Source organism: Triticum urartu, chromosome 5 (genome assembly GCF_003073215.2).
Source record: "Triticum urartu cultivar G1812 chromosome 5, Tu2.1, whole genome shotgun sequence".
Lineage (NCBI taxonomy): Eukaryota > Viridiplantae > Streptophyta > Magnoliopsida > Poales > Poaceae > Triticum > Triticum urartu.
Window position 1 is genome coordinate 98,051,750 of NC_053026.1, and position 10,594 is coordinate 98,062,343.

General features: G+C 39.8%; 1 long non-coding RNA gene across 8 annotated transcripts; it reads right to left on the minus strand.

Annotated features, from left to right (window-relative positions):
• Positions 1-604: 604 nt before the first annotated feature.
• On the minus strand, positions 605-6,501 carry LOC125508057. 8 transcript variants are annotated; one of them, XR_007283206.1, is made up of 8 exons: positions 6,208-6,501; positions 5,976-6,115; positions 4,551-5,537; positions 3,868-3,923; positions 2,732-2,796; positions 2,098-2,189; positions 1,522-1,580; positions 605-984 (listed from the first exon to the last, which is right to left on the minus strand). It is a non-coding gene; the product is annotated as an uncharacterized LOC125508057 (long non-coding RNA). The 8 variants fall into 8 exon arrangements; XR_007283201.1 differs by having other exon boundaries at positions 1,522-1,584; XR_007283205.1 differs by having other exon boundaries at positions 1,522-1,584; positions 2,375-2,796.
• Positions 6,502-10,594: the final 4,093 nt, after the last annotated feature.

Below are 10,594 nucleotides of genomic sequence, written 5' to 3' on the forward strand. Positions count from 1 at the left end.
CCATAATTTAGTTGGTTTTGTTGTGGGCAAGCACATATGGTAATAAAATTTAACGCTCTATAATAATAATAATAAAGAATTGTTGCTTGTTGTCTACAATTAGATGCACACACATTTAAACTTGGCAACACAAAGTCCCACCGAAAACCATGTTGGTCTGAAAATATGACTGTTGCCCCAAATGGCACATAATCCCATTTAATACCATGTGCGTGTTTGAGAATATTTGTTCATAATTTTATGTTTGAGCAAGCATAGGGCATGAATTGTGAACCTTTACATTGAGGTTTGTCTTTCAAAATCTAAACTTGCATGCATAATTTGTTATGTTATATGGGTAACAGAGACCCATCTTTTTTACAAATCCTAATTTTTTAGGGCTGACAGTCCAAGTGAATCCAGCCCACATGGCGTAGAGACCCATTTGAAACCATGTATGCGTCGAAAATATTTGCATTTTCTCAATAACTATATTCCTGAGGAAGCGATTTAAGATGAAAAATATTTGACTTCGTTGGTAGAAGTAAGTTTTAGCAGCCACTTAGGATACTTATTCAAACCATTTAAAATGGAAAATGAAGGATAATTCATCTTTGAAAATATATACTTGAGCATGTGTATTTTGTTATCTTATTCGGGTAACATAGAGCCAAATGGCGCAAGGTTGGCGTATCATCATCTGATGAAAGTACAGCACTGCCGCTGTTTCCACACTAAGAATACTCATAACCTATCCCAACCTGAGTGGATATATAAATTCAGAGGGAAAAATCACAAACTATACTATACCGATACAGCTAGATATCAAGATTCTCAGGACACAATGTCTAAACTAAATTAGCCAACAAACAGTTTGAATCATGAATAGAATATAGTTAACATAACCCCCCATGCAAACGGTCATCACGTATCAGCTAGTAAGAAAGGAGGGAACAAATCTTGATTAACAGAACAATGGAGCACCATCTTTAGAGATTGTACAAACTGTAAAACAAAAAAAATCGGTCAGAGTAAAAAAACATGACTGGATATATATACAGCTGGATATCAAGATTCTCTGGAGAAATGCTTAAACTAAAATACTAATAAAAAATGAATCATGGGCCATTCAAAAACAACTTCATATAGATATATACCCAACAAAGAGTTTGAATCATGAATATGCAATGCACATCGCTGACATGACCCGCCATGCAAACGATCATCATAAATACCTTTGGAACCCACAACTCAACATAAACATGACAAAGACAAACATGTATACCAAATAGCATCTGAAAACATATCAGGGAAGATAATTTTCTGGCAGAACCAAGCATGCGTATGCAACTATCTAAATATATGTGCTAAACAGCCACTGGAAACATTGCTATAGAACAGACCGGATAAAGCAATTTCCACACAGAACAATGCATGCATGTTTGCACAACCAATCAAACACATGTATAGAATATATACTGACAAACAATTAGTCTAGAAAGACTAACTATGCCGGAGCAAGTTGATCATGAAACTCCATACCAAGACATCTCCAGATTTTTCCGGAAATGAGAGTTCAGTAAGCTACTACCTTCAGCCTCCTAACTGATTTGAGAGCAACATTTATTAGTTTTTAGAAACATGAAAAAAACATTAGGCACATTTGAATAAACATTTAAGAGAAGGGAACTGCAAAACGAAATTCAGTAAACAGAAACGCCGCTATAGCTCATGACTAAATTGACTCTCTTTCAGTAAAAAGTAGGGAAGTGTAACCACCTTAGTAAAAATAGAATGAGCATGCTACCATGCCCTTGCGCAGGTTCAAGCTACATTCGAAGAAGGGACGTCTATTGAACAAAAACTGGGTCGATAGTATTTTGCAATAGCTAACTATGCAACTTTTCTCCACGAACATGAGATAATTTAAATGGCAGGATCATGTTTGTTTTCCCCTTATTTTCAGTTGGATTGTAATAACTCAGCAGCAAAGAGTACACCACAGTGGTTTAGTCTACTAATCTGATTCAATTCAAGAATGGGTAGCCTATTCTCTTGTATATGTCAGCAAGCTCTTTTTTGTACTCAAGTCAAAACTAAGCATAAATACCTACTCACCTACATAAGTTGTTGTTGCACATGCCCATGTATTTGGTGCAAGTTGAGGCCTCCTTTAAGTAACATTATGACCACTCTTCAAGTCTTCATACCTACAAACACCATCAAAGTATGAAGTCTAACCGAGGTGGAACCGTGTAAGGACTAAAGAAAGGGAAAGTGTTCGATTCATAAGCAAAGAGAGCAAGAGACCGAACTTTCAGAACATTTAGGTTTATTAGTAAGGAAATAGTGGTAACATTTTCTTAGTAATTAAGCTCGATGGAAATAAAGGTACTTTTCATGTATGACGCCCAAAAAAAGTTTAAACATCTTTTCCTTTTGCTGTACCATGACCATACCACAATGTGAGATGCAGACAGGGAAAAGTTCAGATCCAAAATCATATCTCATAGATATGTTTGTACATTAAGGAAAAGAAAAACATTACTGGCATTCTGCAAAAACACATTAAGAAATGGAGCTTTTGGACCAGTGAATTACACTGGTATTCTCAAAATACCACATCTACAATCTCACTGGTGAGAACCAGTGCAGGATTAAGAAATTATCTATGTCTATAAGCTTTTTATGAATGATGCCAGACTTTTTTTATTGCAAGAATCAATGCTAGCAGGCTGTTTTGTTGAGTTACTCAGCGGAAGATGCCGCAACCAATAGAAATTGGCAGTAGATTTCATCTATGCCTGCTGCTCCATCCTGCAGTAATTATTTAGAACAACAAATAAGATGATTGTCAGATTAGAGAAGGCACACTTCTTGCATAAAAAAGAGAAGGCCACACTAAATAAGCACGTTCCTAGCATGTATCTATAAACATAGAGATGCTACTGATAAATATAACGGAACTATTTCCCACAGCAAAAGGAAAATATGCATGTGGCTAGAAAGAATAAGCATGTAGCTAGAAAGAAGGAAGCAAACATCAAGCAGCAGAACATAGTTACAGCAAAGCAGGAGATCAAGATTCAGCAACAAAGGAGATCCTAGAACCAGCTAAATAAACGGTAGGCTGATGCCACACTAATCACCCTCACTCCACTGGGTGGCCTTGAAAAAACAGTTAGCACTGGATGTCACCAAATAATGCACCCAACTGCGCACTGGACACCGGCTCATGTCTGAGTTATCCCATGATCTCATGGGTACGCAACAGTTTAGGCAGAAAATATAGTTTGAATTGGATGTCAGGGCGATGTAAAAAATGCAGACCATTTTTGTATGTCTACAAAAATATGTTCAATTCAAATTTTTACTGAAACTTTGACTGAGCAAAGTGAAACATCATTATATAATGTGGTAGCCAACACAAGATGCAGCCTGCAGATCTGGTACCATGAACTGCACGAACAAAACAGACTGAATGGTTCAAAAATTGCATCAAAACTGTTTCACAATTAACATATTCAGGAAAGGCTAAACATCCTTGACTTATAAACCAAAAAATGGAGCAAAAATGGTGGGTTGCCTACACCTTTATCAACTAAAACTGCTTACTCATTTGTTCGCCGCATAGAAGCAGGTAATCAACTAATAATCTCCTACAAGAGGTACACCTTTATCAACTATCTCCTACTCATATATCGAGCTTTCAAAGTATATCTAATTTTTAGGTCTGGACAGATTCAAGCAACTCAAAGCATATCACCCTTTTTGGTTAAAATTAAATGGCCCAATCTTCCATCAGATTTACATGGGGCATAGAGTTTAGAACAGACTCACAGTTGGATAATGCAATACAGCGATACCTGTAGAATAATAGTGCAATACCTCTAGTTAAATCCATCAGTTTTGGCACATTTGTAGAAACATGTTTCTCCGCTGCTCTGCAATCATTTGTTAACACACCTTTTGTCAGTATGAGCAACCAACATCAGCTAAAAGAAATCGTACAAATGTAGGTACCACAACTCTCTATAATGTAAACAGTTCATAGCAGAATACGCACAGCGCCATGAGCAGATGTTGAAAGCGCAAGATCTTATACAGAAGGTTTTAACCGTGTAATGTTGAAAAGCATAAGATATTAACAGTATGTTGTAGACAGAACAGTACGCCGCAGAATAATGCCGTAAACTTAAATACTGACTTTAAAAAAATCATTAGAAAGAACAGTACACCGTAGAAAAATAATGCAATACATATAGACAACCTACCCACTCCAACTTAAAAAGAATCAAGTTCCAACTCCACAACACATATGACCATTAAAGTACCATTTTTCAGTACCACCATTCTGGCCTTACCGTTACATGGCAACCAAACTAATCCTCATTTATTTTAGAAAAAAACAACTACTCACTGATCCTTCGTAGGCACAACTCAATTAACCGGCTGGTTAGCCAAGCATTTTGTGCCTGCTGCAATCTTCAAGTATATACTGTAACCAACTTATTTGTTGATACTAAGAGATGTAAAATTTAGCTAGGGTAGCCAAGGTTTAGATGTTGTACCAGTCAGCAAATCTGCACTGCTCTGCTTGGAAGAGCGTCAGATGGATCCAGCCATCATTGGCCAGAGACGCACCAAAGTACAACCTTACAGCCCTTTTTCATCTCCTCTCGCCTCCTCAGACATTAAAATATTGCGTATTTAAATTTCTTCTTTAGCAATGGAAAGCATAAGGAAAGCTCAATGAGAATTGAATAACTTCCCAGAAATAAATAAGTGACAACTAAACGAGGCACACAGCCAAGGCAAAAACTTCATGATTTGTATGCCTTCATTTCACTGACGGTTATGCTTACTTTAGTGTAGCCCGAATGAAAAAGAAAATAAACTTGTGCCTTATCGATCAAAATGTCACTACCTAGACTAATGGTCCAAACAAAATCACCTCTATGGACAAAAGAACCAATGGATAATTGGTTGTAATGTGTATGATGAATCATGCATATCTGGCTCTATATTAGCATGTCAGGGAAAAAAATCAAGAGATTAAAGGCAATATATCTCAGGGGATAAGATGCATCTTTCACATCTCAGTTAAAAAAAAAGCCCCAACATCACCAGTAAAAGTGTTTGTCTTTGGTTCAGTTTTCCCGACTTCCCCAAGTGCTTGTATAGTTGAAAAATATATCATAACTGAATACAATGAAACAGCAAGAAGCAAACAGTAAGAAACTTGAAATGGTGTAGCAATTAAGTACTACAGCAAATCAAATAGGAACAGACCAAATATAAACAAAGAAGTGCAATGCCCTTATCCTTATGGTGGTGTTCCTTAGTGTAACATACAAACCAACCATGTCACCTATTTTTGTGCTACATATAGACTGAAACCAAGCAAGATAATGTAACCTGACAAGAAGTATAGTATAGCCAATTTAGAAATTGAGAACTGGCCATTCCAAACAAAAACAACATTGCTGGTGCTGCAAAAATGGATAATCCAGCGCCAAATAGTGATGCCTCCATCAATCAAATCCCTAGGAATTTTCCTGCAGATAGCAACAGAAAAAAAAAACTAATCTCAGAACACGGTACCACTCAGTAGAAATCCAAAAACTGCACTGGGCAATGCCATCAAAAAAAGTCACCCCACCGACCATCATTACACCATACTGTAAATTTTGCATTTTCAGTGTTACGATCGTTCATACATATATCATCTACACTGCAGTTCTCCAGAAATAGACAGAGTTAACCATTCTATTCTACAAAAATATCTAAATCACCACTGCCGAGTATCCACGCTCAAACTAAAACATCAATTCGTAGCTAATCCCCAAATACAGATAGTAATCTGACGAAACCAAAACACCGCATTCACCAAATATGGAGATCTGAAGATCGGAAGGGAGGCGTAAATGCATACAACACACACGCATCAAGCAGGGCTGTAGGACCATGGAGAGCAGGGACTTGGAGGAAGTTACCTTGTCGGGAAGGGATTCCTGGCGGCAACGGTGGAGCTGACTCGCGGCGGAGACGGAGGTGACTCGACGCGGCGGCTAGCGAATCCAGGTGTAGCGGCGGCGAGGCTAGGGCGCCCTCGATCCAATCCGTTGCCCTGCTCCTGTCAATCGAGCGAATAGGGTTAGGAGTGGGTTTCTGCTGCGCTCCGGCTGAGCTCCGTCGCTGCGTATCCCCGACGTGTCGACGGCGTACCTTACGGCGCATCGAGGGCGGCTGCGTTGTAGAGGAGGGAGCGGGGAGGAGACGAGGTCGAGGCGGCGCGGGCTCGAGGGCGGCGTCGTGTGAGAGGAGGGAGTAGGGAGGAGACGAGGCGGAGGGGCCGCGCGCTTGACGAGAACAAGCGGCTAGGGTTTTGACCCTTTTGCACGTTCCGCGGGGCGAGCGCAGCGCACGGGCGAATCCCGACCGCGACGAGACGCGCAGCCAGGGCCACCGACGAATGGGACCAGGAGCAACTTCCGTCCACCTGTCATCACTATAGGGCAGACGCGGGTGCATAAGCCGGCTACACACACATTGGCCCATCCCTGTGCAACTGCTCCCCGTAACGCACGACGCGGGCAGCGCGCGTTTGACCCACAACACGACGCGGTAGGCAACGCTCACACGAAAAAGGCACAGCCATCAGACCGGCGTGTGGGACTAAGGAGCAGGTAGAACCATTTGCAGCTGCACCAACAGGCGAACGAGAGGGGCGAACGGGAACCGGGAATGGCGCAGCGCCCACGACGTGCGCACGCGGCACGACAGGAGAGGCTGCGCGCGCACCCAAAAATGAGAAACCCAGCCAATTGGATCCCGCCCCGAGCCCACAGGTCATTCCTTGTCCACAATTCACCGCGCGGTCAAAACTGCACCAACGTTTTCTAGCGATGATCGAACGGCCGACAGCGAAAAAAAGACTGCGTTGGCCAAAATTGAACGGCTAACGAAGGCTGAAATCGGGGGAGCTCCTGGGAGCGAGTTGCCTAGCCTCTGTTTTGTTTTAAATAGCTCAATGGATTGATCGGAAAGAATAACTTTGAGGTGGTTTCATACCCTACAAGCAATTTCATCTTATGTTCTCCCGATAGGAACTTTGGAGTGACTTTTGTCGCATGTTGAGGGATTGCCATATGATCTAATTGTGTTAAGATTGTTGAGAGAATTTGCACTAGCGAAAGTATGAACCCTAGGCCTTGTTTTCAAGCATTACAATACTGTTTTCGCTCACTTTTGTCACTTGCTACCTTGCTGTTTTAATACTTTTAGATACAAAAACCTATATCTACCATCCATATTACACTTGTATCACCATCTTTTCGCCGAACTAGTGCACCTATACAATTTAACATTGTGTTGGGTGTGTTGGGGACATAAGAAACTCTTTGTTATTTGGTTGCAGGGTTGTTTGAGAGAGACCATCTTCGTCCTATGCATCCCACAGATTGATAAACCTTTGGTCATCCACTTGAGAGAAATTTGTTACTGTCCTACAAAACTCTGCGCTTAGAGGCCCAACACGAGTCCACAATAAGAAGGTTTCATAGTAGACATCAAGCTCTTTTCTCGCGCCGTTGCCGGGGAGGCTAGTGTAGTGGCACTCACATCCCATCAACGAAACTCTTTTCTGGCGCCGTTGTTGGGGAGGTGAGTGCTTGAAGGTATATCTTTAGATCTTGCAATTGAATCTTTTAATTTCTTGTCCTATCACTAGTTTAGTCTATAAAAGAAAACTACAACAAATGGAATTGAGGTTGCCTCATATGCTTCATTTTTTAATGTCTTTCATGAAAATGATGAAAAGGAAAATCATGCTCAAGTGCTAGAAGAAGAAGTCAATAAAACTTTTGGCACTAAATATCTAAATGATGAGTATGATTGCAATGTTGTTAGTATGAATTCTTTGAATACCCATAGTACGAATGACGATTGCAGTAGTTATGATAAAAATATTTCTTATAAGCATGTCAATTTTTGTGGAGTGCATAGAGTTTGCAGTTACATACCAAAAAGGGAAGATAGATTTTGCAAGAGGCATAAGTATTTAAAAACTAAATGATTGCAAGAGAGGCTAGATGTTTGTGCTAAAAAAACTAAAATTTTTCGCCATCCTTGTGAACTTTGCAATGAACGTGGTCATTTAAATCTCCAATGCAAATTGTTTCGTGATCGAATCGTGTCCAAAAATTGTGATGACTTGATTTCCCTTGCGCATCATAATGAACTTAGTTTGCTTCTGGGATATGAAGAAATGAAACGTATAATTAAAGATATTCCAGAATATAACCTTAAGAGATTTCTTGATTTTGATCTAGAAAAAATTTATATGTATTGTGCCGTAAATTACATTGAGAATCCTTGTGTTGCCATTTACTTAAAGACAACAAACAAAATAGAAGATGAAGATAATACTAATGAAGGGGAAGAGGTTTCCCAAGATCCTCCTATTTTTTTCTTATGATGAATCAGGTAACGAGGAGGAGCTTTTTATTCAACCAATCTCATCAATAAGGAGCTCCAAAAAGGTGATTAAACCCACACATGATGTGAAGAAGAAAAGGAAAAGAAGGGGAAGCAAAGGTAAAAAGGTATCCCTCCTAAATGATGTTGCTCCTATTATTGTTATGCCTATTACTCATTGTGATGATTATGATTGGGAAACTAATGATACTTATTATAATCTTGAGAATCTTTTTCGCACCAACTTAGAAAATTGTGATTATAATAATTGCCATACTATTGGTGTTATCCATACTATTAATGATGAGAGTGATTATGCTTGTGATATGCAAAGGCCCAAGCTTGGGGATGCTATGTTTGATGAGAATGACATGTTTGAGAACTTATTTGCTGCAATTAATGTTTGTCCCAAGTGGGGATGCTATGTTTAATGAAGATGATATTTTTAGTCCCCCAAGTTTTGATGTGCAAATTTATTATGATAATATCATGCCTCCTACTTATGATGATTGCAATATTTATGAAAGTGGGTTGGGAAGAGTGTCAACTTTAGATAATAATTATCCCACTATTTTGGAGGGTGTTGAATCTTATTATAATGATAAAAGTGGATTTGGAGAGGTCATTGATACGTCTCCAATGTATCTATAATTTTTGATTGTTCCATGTTGTTTTATTATCAATCTTCGATGTTTTATAATCATTTTATATCATTTTTTGGTACTAACCTATTGACATAGTGCCCAGTGCCAGTTCCTGTTTTTTCCATGTTTTTACATCGCAGGAAATCAATATCAAACGAAGTTCAAATGGCACGAAACTTTATGATAATTTTTATGGGACAAAAGGAAGCATATGGGCCCTGGTTGCACCTGGGGGTGCCCCGAGGGGGGCACAACCCACCAGGGTGTGCCAGGAGGCCCTAGCGCGCCCTGGTGGGTTGTGCCCACCTCGGGTGCCCCCCGGACCGCCTCTTTACTCTATAAATACCCAAATATTCCCAAAACCCTAGGGGAGTCAACGAAATATTCATCCAGCCGCCATAGAGTCCAGAAACACCAGATCCAATCTAAACACCATCACGGGGGGGTCACCACCTCCATTGGTGCCTCTCCGATGATGCGTGAGTGGTTGTTTGTAGACCTTTGGGTTCGTAGTTAGTAGCTAGATGGATTCATCTCTCTCTCTCTTCATTCTCAAGACAATGGTCTCTTGGAGATCCATATGATGTAACTCTTTTGCGGTGTGTTTGTTGGGATCGATGAACTTCGAGTTTATGATCAGATCTATGTTTTTATATCCATGAAAGTATTCGAGTTTCTTTGATCACTTTTATGCGTGATCTCTTATAGCCTCGTATTTCTTCTCTGATATTTTGGTTTTGTCTAGCCAACTTGATCTATTTATCTTGCAATGGGAAGAGGTGCCCGGTAGTGAGTTCGATCTTACGGTGCTTGATCCTAGTGACAGAAAGGGAACCGACACGTATGTATCGTTGCTACTAAGGATAAAAAGACAAGATCTATATCTACCGCCATATAGATAAACGGATATTGTCTACATCATGTCATCATTCTTATTGCATTAATCCGTTTTTTTCATGAACATGATACACTAGATGCATGCTGGATAGCAGTCGATGTGTGGAGTAATAGTAGTAGATGCAGGGCAGGAGTCAGTATACTAATCTTGGATATGATGCCTGTGTAATGATCATTGCCTGGATATTGTCATAATTATTTGAAGTTCTATCAATTGCCCAACAGTAATTTGTTCACCCACCGTTTGCTATTTTTCTTGAGAGAAGCCACTAGTGAAACCTATGGCCCCCGAGTCTTATTTCTCATATATTTGGCTTTGCGATCTACTTTTTCCTTGCTTTTATTTTCAGATCTATTAAACCAAAAATACAAAAATACTTTTCTGCACTTTATTTTATTTGCAATCTATTATTTCAATCTATTACAACTTTCTCCCGTCAACACGCAATTTCTGGCGCTATTACCCGAAAGGGATTGACAACCCCTTTAACACGCCGGGTTGCGAGGTGTTGTTATTTGTGTGCAGGGGCTGTTTACGTTGTGTTGCTTGGTTCTCCTACTGGTTCGATACCTTGATTTCATAACTGGGGGAAATA